General features: G+C 35.0%; 1 long non-coding RNA gene across 2 annotated transcripts in view; it reads left to right on the top strand.

Moving 5' to 3' along the window:
- Positions 1-3991, top strand: part of LOC138923016 (uncharacterized) — a 40916-nt gene extending 36925 nt beyond the window's left edge. For both annotated transcript variants that reach the window (XR_011436138.1, XR_011436136.1), the window contains one exon: positions 3687-3991. This is a non-coding gene — a long non-coding RNA (uncharacterized lncRNA). The remainder of the gene's footprint in view (positions 1-3686) is intronic.
- Positions 3992-14397: the final 10406 nt, after the last annotated feature.

The raw sequence follows: 14397 nt of genomic DNA, 5'->3' as shown, positions 1-14397 counted from the left end.
ACTCCCAGAATTTCCCAGATTTGAAATTAGAAGACTGTAGAAATAGAGTATTACCAGGGACAAAACTTACATAGTTTAAAAGGGGTAAAAAGTCATGACTCCTAGGCTGACTGCACAAGAATCACATGAAGACACTTGTTAAATTGGTAGGGCGATTGGCAAAGTCTGAACGAGGTCTACAGGTTCAAAAATTGTACTGTATCAGCACTGATTTCCTGACTAATTATGCTAGTTACATAAGATATCCTTATTCTTTAGGAAATCTATATGGAAGTATTTAGGGGTAAAGGAGCATCAGACCCACAACACACTCTTAAAGAGTTCAGAAAAAAATGTGGATAGGTAAGTTGATAGACAGGTAGGCAGGTAGAAAGGGAAAACAATGAAGCAAATGTGCTAAGATGTAACATCAGGAAACCGGGTAAAGGATATATACGGGAATTCTTTGTACTACTCTTGCAAATTTTTTCTAAGTTTTAAATTATTTCAAAATAAAAAGTAAAACAAGAACAACAACATTACTGGGCACCACTGCCAGAAATTTGACTCAGTAACGTCTGATAAAGGCTTGGCATCTGCATGTTTTAAAAAATTTCCAGAGTATTTTGATGCATGTTTTGATCCCCTGGTCTGGAGCACTGGAAAATGAACAATCAAACAACACTGCACAGCTTTCTTCCATCCATAAATGAAATAATATAAAATCCCAGCACTGCTGTGACACGGCTTCCATAGGAGGATGTGTGTTTTATAACTTATAATAATAACTGTTTACTCTCCATTCAATTCACTTAGTATTTGCTTAATGCCTTTAGTACATTAGAATAAGTTAGAATGAAAATATCCTTTACCTGCTGTTGTCTGCTAAATACATTTTTAGAAGGTATGTGATTAGCTACTCTAAACAGCATTCCAAAGGTATCTTACCTCTGCAAATGTTTGGAGCAGTTTACTTGAGCAAAGGCCTGTGGAAGAATAGCATCACAATGCGACCTTGTGCTGAAAGCATGTAAAAACTCTTAGAATCCTGAAGCAGGAATTCCACTGTTGTAAAATCCACTGCACTGTTAGCTGGAAACTGAAAATTAAGAAGGAAAAAACACATAAGAATGAGTATACAACACAAAAACATCTTTGTAAAGCCAATCTAATATTAATTATGGAAGTTAAGAAGAGTACGCATTCACACCTACATGCCACTCCTAATTTATCGCTCTGGTGTAAAAAGCAACAATTAAACAGGCTTTGTTGGAGATAAAGTTCTTGGAGTTGCTTCTGGTATTGTGTATTCAGATTCCAGGAGTTCCCTAAACACGGTCAACTTCAAAGTAAAAGTTAAGTGAAAGAACATTATCCTCTTCAGAAAAGAGAGAGAATCACCAAATGAGTTAAACAACAGATTTTGAAAACTGAGGTTGTTTCATACACAAATTACTGTGGAGGCATTGGAAGAGTCACATTTTGGTGGTAGGCGTGTAAGTTCTATGTGGTACCTCTCAATCAACTCAGTTATCACGTTGAGATTTACCTTCACATTCCATTACATGAAATGTAATACTAGGTTTATTGAAAATAATGTGTGCTCTCTCTCTGCACAACACAACTTCAGCAAAAAATAAACAATTTGGGTAAAAGTGAGCTGTGGGCAAAAGAAGCTGGCAGAATTTTTGTCCCCTGTAAATTAGTAAAGTGAGTTAATCTACAAATAATGATTTAATGGTATAACAATTTTCTCTCAAGAAACTAAATTACTTACATTAAATTCTCAAACCAATTAGAGGTTAGTGGCAATAATTTCAAAGATTTAAAAAGTTAAGAACAGTGAAGATAAGTAACTTTCTAATGTCACCAAAACTCAGATCAGAAAAAATTCTTTCCATTACTAAGATAGAATGCTACATAGTTTTCAAAGGCATTTAGAATAACCATGCTACAATGTGTTTGTTTTGTTTTCTTTTAATGTTCATCGTTTCAGAGACTCTGTTATATTCTGAAACATCAGCATAGTTTTTTTACTGGAACTGTGAGGTAAAGTAACAGAGTTCCTCTGTTTTTCTTTTTTTTCTTTTTGAGGAAGATCAGCCCTGAGCTAACATCTGCCAATCCTCTTTTTGCTGAGGAAGACTGGCCCTGAGCTAACATCCGTGCCCATCCTTCTCTACGTTCTATGTGGGACGCCTACCACAGCATGGCTTGCCAAGCGGTGGCATGTCCGCACCTGGGATCCAAACCAGCGAACCCCAGGCCGCCAAAGCGGAATGTGCACTTAACTGCTGCACCACCGGGCCGGCCCCCAGAGTTCCTCTGTATCACTTACACAAGAAGCATTTGTTTATGAAATACTGAAAGATGAAATGAAAATAAAAAGATTTTAATACTTAATTATACAACATTCAGAAATTCTAATCTAATCTGATGGTTATAGCCAAGCTTCTGGCTTCTCCTTTATCAAACAAACACTATTATTTCCTTACAAAACACTTTTAGTTGGGGGCTGGCCCAGTGGCACAGCAGTTAAGTTCGCATGTTCTGCTCCTTGGCGGCCCGGGGTTCGCCGGTTCGGATCCCGGGTGCGGACAGGGCACTGCTTGGCAAGCCATGCTGTGGCAGGCGTCCCACATATAAAGTAGAGGAAGATGGGTACAGATGTTAGCTCAGGGCCAGGCTTCCTCAGTAAAAAGAGGAGGACTGGCAGTAGTTAGCTCAGGGCTAATCTTCCTCAAAAAAAAAACCAAAAACACATTTTTAGTTATTTTTTAAATCAATGAGTTTAAATTCCTGTGGGAAAAGAGAGATGAGAGATGCTACACATAGGACAGCATGTAGACTAGATGAATCCAGTAAGTCTCCTGAGGAGGAGAAACTGGACACAACTTCTTTTAAGGGTGCTTCTCCAAGGCAGTCAGTGTTCAGGAGGGCTTACATTCTTGAATCAATCATTTGACTTCTGTCATACAAAAATCCTTTACTAAGATTTGGGCAAAAGGGAAATAAACATAAATTCAGTACTTAGACACAACGTAAAGAAATCTACACGGTTTAAACAGTTTAATGCTTATATAGGTCAATAATTATTTAGATTAAAGTAAATATAGATAACAAAGCCAGAAAAAACTATTAGTCATTTTCCATACAATTTTCTATGAATGGATCTAAGGATACGAGTTTGCTATACTGAAGTTAAACACATATGCATAACTCAACAGCTGAGGATACTATTAAAAGATATTAAACAAGGGGCTGGCCCCGTGGCGGAGTGGTTAAGTTTGCGCACTCCGCAGCAGGCGGCCCGGTGTTTCGTTGGTTCGAATCCTGGGCGCGGACATGGCACTGCTCATCAGACCACACTGAGGCAGCGTCCCACATGCCACAACTAGAAGAACCCACAACGAAGAATACACAACTATGTACCGGGGGGCTTTGGGGAGAAAAAGGAAAAAATAAAATCTTTAAAGAAAAAAAAAGATATTAAACAAAATCATAAACTGTGGTTTTTCCAATTCAAAATTATTTTGGAGCAGAAGGCACTTTTGTACTTCTATTATGTATTCTTCACAAGTCAGTAAACATTAGGCATCAGATTCTTCTAGACCAAGGGTCAATAAATTACACACACAATGATTCCAAAAATGACTTTTTAGCAGAAGCAAAAGTCACCATCTTTTCACTTCTCTCCCTACTGCCAGTTAGAGCTGCTGCCCACTACCTCTGAGCTGCGTGTAAGAGTGAAACACGGCCCACCGCTGGAAAACAGACAGATAGAAGATGGCAACCAAATACCCTCTGTTTGAAACCAAATCTCGTTCAAGATCATACACGGTTTATGGATTTTCTCTTTTGAGAGACTCCACTAAATTATGCCCCTAGTAAAAGATATGAAAAGTGTTTCTATATATCTTGTAAAACTGCTTTGAAGACATGTCCAGTAGGTTGTTCCATGTCCCTTAAATAATAATACCCCTAATAAATAAGTTCCATAAGTTAAAGACAATGCCTGGAAAGTATCTTTATTTTAAAAATTGGTAACTTTTAAAAAGAGACATTCATGCAACATCTACCACGTATAAGTCATAAGTCGCTAATTAGGAGCTTTAAATCCCCTGGAGGAATTTTTAAAAATATAAAAATTTTCAAAGAGTTTACACTTCAGGGGAAAGAGAGAGAGAACTGGTATACCTACTATAGAATACGTTTTTGCTTTTGTTCTGTCTTAGCTTCCAGGAAGCTGAGTGTTCAAATCTGTATTCAAGTGATGCAATAATTGTTTGCATATGTTTTACGGTAAAGCTATCTTTCTGATTCTTTATTACCTGGCTCTTGTGCCTTTAAACCTAACTTAAACCCTCTTGTAATCAGATTGTTATTTAATAGCCCTCATACTCACAGTTACTTTTTAAAAGTTGACAGGATATAAGTAATAAATAAAGTAATACATAGAATAAATAGATCACTTCATGTTAGGAGTTCAAAAAAATCAAGAACTGAACATCCTAGTAATGGTTACACTTTGCTTTTTATTTGTTTGTTTTTTGAGGAAGATTAGCCCTGAGCTAACATCTGCTGCCAATCCTCCTCTTTTTGCTGAGGAAGACTGGCCCTGAGCTAAGATCCGTGTCCATCTTCCTCCACTTTACATGTGGGATGCCTGCCACAGCATGGCTTGCCAAGCGGTGCCATGTCTGTACCCGGGATCTGAACCGGCACCTGGAATCTGAACTGGCAAAGCCCGGGTGGCCAAAGTGGAACTTGTGAACTTAACCACTGCGCCACGCCACGGGGCTGGCCCCTACACTTTGCTTTTTAAAGGTACAGCAATACATACCTGTTTGACTCTGGATAAATCACTTACCCTCTCAGGGCTAGTTTTCTTCATCATACAACAATGGGCTTTAATAACATTAGATCAGTGCTTTTCACATCTTTTTCTTCTTAGCAGAGAAACTTTCTTTTTCAAATCTTACATGGAATTTCCAAAGATAAACAGATAAAAGGAAGCTGCATGACTAAAGTCGGAGTTGAGGGCCAGAGGCCACTTACCAGGCTCCCCATTCACCAACCTTTCCTCCTCCAGTCTGTGGCAACTCCAGAGGTGCTGCAAGAGGTTCTGTACCACGTACTTTAAAAGCCACCAACTAAGTGCTGGAATATAGTCTTTGGTGGTTCTAAAATTCACTACGCACCACAGCCAAAGCTTTCCTATTCCTTATCCCTACAGCTTAGATAGAAACCTTGATACATTATTTTTAAAATTAGTACATGAAATGTGGTCAGAGTTTGCATGTTAAACCTAATGAGAAATTAAAAAAAATCTAAATAATTCTATTTGTATATCTGAATAAACTGTAAAATATGGTTTAAAAAGTTTTAAACATTATTAAAAATTATATATTCACAACATCCAGTAACATCAACAATGATACCATTAAGAGTCATAAGCTCTGTTCAACCAGCTGTCACAAATTCCTATTTGAAATTAGAATTAAAAATGAATAATTAAGAAGTAAATGACAAATTTTTTATTAATTCATCTTCACATCCCATGGAATATATCTCCTAGTCTCACTTTAACACAACACTGCTAAATACAAAATAAAAGATTCATACCTTTGTAGAGATTTTCATATAGGCTCTCAATGGTTAAAAGCAAGTTCTTTTCCATAACTAATCCAAATATAGCCAACCAATGTTTTCTAAAGCACTGTAACAAATGTATTAGAGTCCATGGTGGTTTCAAGTACAGCATCTAAAAAGTATTTAGAAAAAAATAGCATCTATTGATTTATTTATTATTCCTATTATTAAAAAGTACCTATTCAGGAATTCCTACATACATTTTTGGGCAAAATATAGTTAAATTCTTTTTAAACTAAAAAGATGTTTTATTAAAGCCAATCATAATCTTAAAGGCTAATTCCATTGCAAATTGCTTTTGTAAAATTCATATTTGTATTAGTCCTTATAGTTTCAGAAACTATATGTGTGAAAAGCAAGCACAGTTCTAATTGGAAAAAGCATAGTTTTAACCAGCAAAGGGCATCAATCTACTTTTCAACACAGTCATTTCTTTGAGGAAATCAGTCTAGTTATTTCATATAATTGGAAAAAATCTATATAGAAAAAGTTGTCAACTATGCTCGACACTTGCTACACTCTTGCAAAGACATGTATAAAAAGAGACTGAGGGGCTGGCCCCGTGGCCAAGTGGTTAAGTTCTCCCGCTCCGCTGCAGGCAGCCCAGTGTTTCGTGAGTTCGAATCCTGGGCGCGGACATGGCACTGCTCATCAAGCCACGCTGAGGCGGAATCCCACGTGCCACAACTAGAAGGACCCAAAACTAAGAATATACAACTATGTATTGGGGGACTTTGGGGAGAAAAAGGAAAAAAATAAAATCTTTCAAAAAAAAAAAAGATTGATCACTTAGTACCTCAAGACGTCAGCATGGCCTTTTTGGAAGCATTCACATGCAATGATTTTCCTAGACTCTATTAGGAAATATCTAATTTATGTCAACCCTCCTAGAAGCATCTGATCATTCTTCATCTTGGTTCAACACTTGATAATAACCAAGCAGCAAACACATCATATTGGCAAACATTAGCATCTCCGTGAACATCTGGAATAGATACAGTCTATAGTTGATGGGGAATAATGTTTCTCCCAGCTATAAATGTCAACAGCAAACAAACCTTAAACTAAACTAAAAAGGCCACTATTGCCAAATGCTGTGTTTTACTGATTGCAGAAAAGATGTGAGTCTAAAGAAAATTCAAGATATCTTGCTAATAAGATCAAATTTATACTCTGATTCTCATATTTACATGACATAAGCCAAAATATATACTTCTTTGAATACATATTGCTAGGGGAATTCCCTATACAAGACATTTTGACTCACATATGAGAGAAATTTTTCTGAATTCAACTTCAGCTCCATGAGGCAAGGTGTTTGACACTAGGAGATTCACAATAAATATTTGTTCACTGAAAAAATGAATAAAATATAGTCCTGGTCTTTAGGAAATGTCCATCAATTAATTTTCAAAAAGTATTTTCAAAAACTTCAAAAAAAAACCATAATATTATATAGATTAGTACAATGAAGCTTACACATTTTATACAAGAAATATTTCTTAAAGTAAGGTAACAAATCTTTAGCAATAAAAGAGAAATTTTCAACTATTAGGGTTGAAATAATCACCTCCATCCAAAGGTTTCCAAAAGCAATTTTCATTTCTGTTTCTAATATTGAAGATAAAGTTGTTCCAAGAGATTTTTCAAGGTCAGATATGATGCTTTCAAGTAGAATGAGTAGTCCAGAATTTGTAGATTCTTCCTCATAGCTCTCTTCCAAAGGTGCTGCTTCTTTAAAAAAACCAGTTACAGGCTTTATTTAGGACACGAATAGTAAACATTTCACATATACAGTTAGTATTAAGCCATAATTAATAAATACTTTATGTATATAATTAGTATTTGAATTACTTGGAAAACAAACCAATACTTTCTTTAGAAACATGTATCTCTAGTATACTTGTTTTAGATGCAAGATAAATATACTATGTTAGCCAATGCTTTATCTTTATGACAAAAGGCAACTAAATATTTTTACTAAAATAGAAATTTAAGAAATGAGTGTGATATTTTAACTACAATTTTATTTTTATTTTCCAAAAAAGGAAAAATTCAAAAAATGCTTTACATATATTTATAATAGAAAACCAAGAACTATGGATCAAAATGTTTTGCTTCCAAAAATAGTATATTTTTCCAATTGCTGCTCACATCAAGAAGGATGAAATATGTTATGAAAGCACCAAAATCTCCAGCTTAACTGCCTTTACACCCTCTCCTTTTAAAATGAGCTTTTATTATTTTAATTAATATCATTTCATTAACATTACTATTTTGATACCTGAAAAGAACTGCAATTTCTTTATTGGAAAATTCAAAATATTAAGTGGTTTATCTCTAGACATACAAACTAAGGATTAAAAATGACAGTCATATAATGGGCAAACTGAAAGTATGTGACCCCTGAAAAACCATACACTGGAATATCCTGTTACCTCTAATAAATGCCATTTTGAATTTTATGACAAAAGAAATTTTATTACCAAAAAGGTCAAAAAAGTAGCATGTGTACATATGAATTTTTCTATAATTATATGTAAAAGGTACATACAATATTAGAGATTTCAATAATTACACTCCCCACAGAGGAAAAAGGTGGGATGTATTTTTAAATTATGTCAGATTTAATATAATATACCATCAAATAACAAGCTATAGAACAGATTATTCTGGTCAAGAAAAAGAGATTAAACAACAGTATGGCCTTTAGCTTTTTTAAGTATTAGTTTAAAATTAAAAAATAATTATTACTAGAGTCCCTCAAGTTTCTCTATTACTGAGTTTTTACTGTATTAATAGAAGGTTATGAATATAAGGCTAATTGTAGAAAGAAACAAAAAAATTCTCTCCACCTCAAATGAATATTTCCTGTAGCTACTATTAATTTAAAAGCCATACTCTTCAAGGTACAAAATAGCATGCATACAGTGATTATAAATATGTAAAAATGTGAGTGTGCAGACAAAAATTCAAATTAATTTGTAAAAGTGTATGTAGAAGGCAATAATGTTAATTATGTTTTCTTTTGGATTACCATTATAGCATTCATTTATTTCTACCATTTATGTGCCAGCAAATATTCCAAACAATGTTATTTTAAATGTACAAGATGAAAATTTACTATTAATTCCAATTGTTATCAATAATCTTAGTATATAAAATAAGATATATTTCTAATTATTTGTAGTAAGAATACTACCTGCTTTCAATTGTTGCTTAGATATACAGGGCTGATGACATACATCTGTGTTCAGAGATAAGTTTAACAACTCTGCACTCAATTATTCTTTACTGAGTGACTTCACACCACTTATTAGGCCTTTGTTTCTTAAATTTCTATCATACCTAAGGTTGAGGTTAGGAGTAAAAAATATTTTATTTTTTGTAAGATAAATCACACAGCAACTCAAAATACATGGGATCTAATCAGAGGTTGGTGATTCTCAGCATACATATTAACAAAGGATAGCAATTTTTTTAACAGAAAAGATAAAGGAATTAACACATAGCAGAGGCACATCATATGAGTTTTTGAGGATAATAATAATTATTATATATCAAAAGTTTTCCTGGTACCAGGCACTGTTCTAAGCACTTTACACATATCAATCCATTTAATTCTCACAACAAACCTCCTAGGTGGGAGTGGTACTAATCTTATCGCCATTTCACAGATGAGAACCTGAGGTGTAAAAAGTTTAAGTAACTTGTCCAAAGTTATACCTGGTACGTGGAAGCCAGATTTGAACACAAGAATACGATCATCCAAAAAGAAATAAATAGAGAGCCACAGTAAGAGAAATAATTTACACAGGGCAGGCAATTACAAATTTAGTCTGAGGGAGCATAAGACAAATGGTGTAAATTTGCTATTTGCAGAAAGAAGTCGGTATAATTAGAGCATAGTGCAGGAGACCAATTTACGTGGCTAGAGAGAAAGGCAAGGACCTTAACAAATGCAAAGACATTTTTAAGGGCTTCAATGGGGAAGTGACATGATCACATCTGTGTCTGTTAAATTGTTATTCTGGAGTCCAGCAGGCTTCCGGCTTTTGTTAATGGCAGAACAGCTTGATCAGACTAACTTTCCCACAGATGAGAATTAGAAAATCTGAACAACAACAGAAAACTATCTGAAGGCTCTCGAGAGCACTAAAATGTAGGCAGAAGCTAGAAGAGGGTCTACCCTCAAGACAGACACTACACTGGTGAAAACAAGAAGTTTCTATCTTTTCGCCTGAGGGCATTCCCCAATTCATCAACGGCTTATGACAGAAAGCCACAGTCTTAGTGGCTTGAAATGTCAGAAGACAATGTTCAGGACTGGCCAGGGCAGATAGAAAGTTAAAGGCGAAACTGAAGAAGGGAGGAAACCACAGAGTAGGTGAGCCCTAAAAGCTGCACATAAATTCTGCCTAGAAAAAACAACACACTGCCAAGAGATGAAGCAATCAACAGAACCAGATTCTGATATGACACAGATGTTGAAGGTATCTGATTGGGAATTTAAAATAATTTTGATTAATATGCTAAAGGATATGGAAAAGTTAATGGAAAAGGTAAATAGCATGCAAAATCAAATGGGCAGTTTCCGCACAGATGAAAATTATAAGAATCAAATGGAAGTGGCTAGCAATTAAAAAAAAAGCAGTTATCAGAAATGAAGAATGCCTTTGACAGGCTCCTCAGCAGACTTGAAATACGTGAGGAAAGAAAAACAAATTTGAAGACAAGTCAACAGAAATTACCCAAACTGAAACAAAAAGAGACTAAAAGGTTAAAAAAAAACCCAGAGCTGTGGGACAACATCAAACAGTCTAACATACACACATGTATTAGTTATCTACTGCTGTGTAACAAGTTATCCCAAAACTTAGCAACTTAAAACAAGCATTTATTCTCTCACAGCTCCTAAGAGTCAGGAATCTAGGAGCAAGCTGACTGGATGGTTCTGGCTCAAGTTCTCTCACAAGGCAGGAGCATGGTATTGCCTAGGGTTGCAGCCATTTCAAGGTTAGTTGGCACTCATTCATGTGGCTGTTGGCAGGCCTCAGGCCCTCACTGGTTCTTGGCTGGAGGCTTCAGTTTCTCACTATGTGGGCCTCTCCAGAGGGCTGCTCACATCATGGCAGCCTGCTTCCCCAGAAGAAGTGATCCAAGAGAGAGAGGAAGAAAGAGAGTGACCAAGAAGGAAGTCCCAGTCTTTTATAACCTAATCGCAGAAGTAACATTATCAGTTCTGATGCCTGCTCTTTATTATGCAGTCAACTGAGCCTGGTATGGTGGAGGAGGGGACTACACATAGGCTTTAATACTAAGAGGCAGAGATCATTGGGGTGATCTTGGAGGCTGGCTACTACAATGTAATTCTGTAATAACAGAGGACAAAAGAGGGAATGGAGCAGAAGAAATATCTGAAGAAATAACGACTAAGAATTTTTCAAAACTAAAGACAGGCACCAAACTACAGATCCAAGAAGCTCAGAGAACATCAAACAGCATAACTTCCCTCTTCTCTACCCTGCCCCCACATACACAAACACACACCTGGGCACATCTGCTAAAAACTGCTAAAACAAACTGCTAAAAAAGCAAAAGACAAAGAAAAAAATCCTGAAAACAATGAGAGGGAAAAAAGACACATTATATAAAGAGGAATCAAAACAATTATAGCAGACTTCTCATCAGAAACCACACAAGCTAGAAGAAAATGGAGTGACATCTTTGAAATACCAGAAGAAAAAAAAGTCAACCCAGAATTGCATATCCAGCAAAAATACCTTTCAAAAATAAATAATAAATAATGACATTATCAGGCAAACAAAACTAGAAAATTCATTGCCAACAAACTTACACATGTCAAAGAAAGTTGTTTAGGCAGAAAGAATATGATACCAGACAAAAACCTGAATCTATAAAAAGCAATGAAAAGTGCTAAAAATGGAATGAAAGATTAAAATATTCATTTTTTTATTTTTAAATGCTTTAAACAGTAAATGACTGAAGCAAAAATAGTAGCAAAGTACTATGTGTTTATTATTCCATAAAGGTAAAATATATGACAATGACATCACAAAGCATGAGAGAAAGAAATTGGGAATATACTGTTATAAGATCCTTACACCTCATGTGAAGCAATATAATATTATTTGAAAGTAGGCTTGGATCAAATAAAGACGTATATTGTAAACACTAGGGAAACCATTAAAAAGTTTTTTCAAAAAGGTATAAATAAATCAATAATGGAGATAAAATGGCACCATAAAAAATAACCTAAGAAAGAAAAAGAGAAGAAAAGAGCAGATGAAACAAATAGAAAATAATTAGCAAAATGGTAGATTTTGATCCAACCAAATAAATCAATGATATAAACTCATCAATTAAAAGACAAAAATTGTCAGCTTGGACAAAAGTACCAACTCTATGCCATCCTCAAAAAAACTAAAGACTCAGATAGTAAATAGATGTAAATAGATGGAAAAAGATATACCACATAAATACTAACCAAAACAAAACTGGAATAGTGATCTTAACACTAAACAGAGGAGACTTCAGAACCAGGAATATTGTCAGAAACAAAGAGAGATATTATATAATGAGAAAGGGGTAAATTCTCCAAGAAGAGAATCCTAAATAATCCTAAATTTGTATCCATCTTACTACAGAGTTTCATAATATATGAAGTAAAACAAATAGAACTGAAAAGAGAAGTAAACAAATCCACAATTATAGTTGGAGATTTCCATACTCTTCTCTCAGTAATCGTAGAATAAGTAGACAGATAATCAGAAAAGTTATAGAAGACCCAAACAACACTATCAACCAACTTGACCTAATGGAAGTTTATAGAATACTCCACCCACAAGAGCAGAATATACATTCTTTTTAAGTGCACATAAAACATTCACCAACGTAGACCATATTCTTGGCCATAAAACAAACTTTAACAAATTTAAAAGAATAGAAATCCTATAAATTATGTTTTCAAGCCATAGCAGAATTAAAGTACAGATAAATAACAAAAAGATAACTGGAAAAATTGCAAATATTTGGAATTAAGCAGCAAACATCTAAATGACCTATGGGTCAAAAAGGAAATCATAAGGGAAGTTATAAAGGATATTGAATTGAATAAAAATAAACAAACAACATATCAAAATTTGTGGGATGCAGCTAAAGCAGTGCTTAAAAAGAAATCTACAGCAGTCTCAAATAAATGACTTAAGCTTCCACCTTTAGAAACCAGAAAAAGAGCACAAAGGGGCAATGGAAGTGTTCTATATATCAAGGAGGATGCAGGCTACACCAGTGTACCCACTGTCAACATTGTAGAGTTAAGATTTGTGCATTTTAATATTGTATGTTCTTCCTCAAAAAAAAAAAAAGAACTGTATGAAGATAACCATATGGGGAACAGAGAGTGGATGGAAATATAGATAGAAGACGGCAGAATTACGGTAATTGTTGCAGCTGGGTACTTTGGAGTTTATCAGCTCTCTTTCATTTTGAATATGTTGAAATTCTCCATAATGAAATTTTTTAAATTAAAAATTTAAAAATACCATTATTACTTTTTGAAGAGTAAATGAAGGAGAGCTAGTGTAGAAGTAGAGAGCATAATTAATCTTAGAGTAGAAAAGGAAGAAAAGAGGAAAAATAACATGGCTTGACATAGGATGGTGGCAGGGGAGATAAAGAAAAGACCATACAAGACTCGCGAATTGACTGGATATAGATTATGAGGGGAAGCCAGGTATCAAAAATGACTCCGAGTTTTCTGGCTTTAGCAAATGGGTGGAAGGTGGGACTTTTTGTTCAGATGGAAACAGTTTAGAAGGAAAGATCAGGAGTTCGTTTCTGGAGACAGTACGTCCCAGATGTCTGTGAGACATCCAAGTAGAGATATCAAATAGGTAGATGAATGTACTAGTCTAGAGTTTAGAAGAGAGATATGGACTGAAGTTACTAACAAGGGGTTGCTGGCCCATATTTAGGATTGTAAATGTAAGTAGAGCACTTAGAATGAGGTATAGTATATAGTATGATAGAAGGGTTCTCCTTTACTATCATTATCAATTAATATTAATTATCATCTTCATCATCCATTTAAGCAATATAAATGTATCCTTATAATAAGGAGGTGTGATTTACACAGTAGGCATGACTATCACCCTTTATAGGAAAAAATAAAAATAAAAACAGGCTCATGTGGAGCATGCTAACGCCAGAATGAAAAGTAAGGTGTGACGCATGGATAAGGATAACAGATTGGAGGTTACCAGAGAAGGGGATTCGGGGAGGGTGAAAGGGGTAAATGGACACATATGTGTGGTGACAGATAAAAACTAGACTATTGGTGGTATACATGATGCAGTCTATATAGAAACTGATATATAATAATGTATTTGTGTGTGTGTGTGTGAGAGAAAGATTGCACCTGATCTAATATCTGTGTCAATCTTCCTCTATTTTGTACATGGGAGGCTGCTACAGTGGTGTGTAGGTCCACACCTGGGATCCAAACCTATGAAACCCAGGCCACAGAGCACACAAACTTAACCACTACACCTCTGGGCTGGCCCCACATAATAAACTACATCTGAAATTTGCACAATATTATAAGCCAATATGACCTCAATAAAATAATTTTTTTTAAAAAGTAAGGTTTGATTACAAATGTTCATTTCACTACAAAATGTTACATCTGTTAATCCCAAAACACTGATTGCAGAAATAATGGAGAGTTGATAAAGTCTCTTCAAT

This window comes from Equus caballus, unplaced genomic scaffold (genome assembly GCF_041296265.1).
Source record: "Equus caballus isolate H_3958 breed thoroughbred unplaced genomic scaffold, TB-T2T haplotype2-0000437, whole genome shotgun sequence".
NCBI lineage: Eukaryota > Metazoa > Chordata > Mammalia > Perissodactyla > Equidae > Equus > Equus caballus.
Note: the sequence above shows the minus strand (reverse complement) of the source record. Positions and strands in the feature narration are given on the sequence as shown.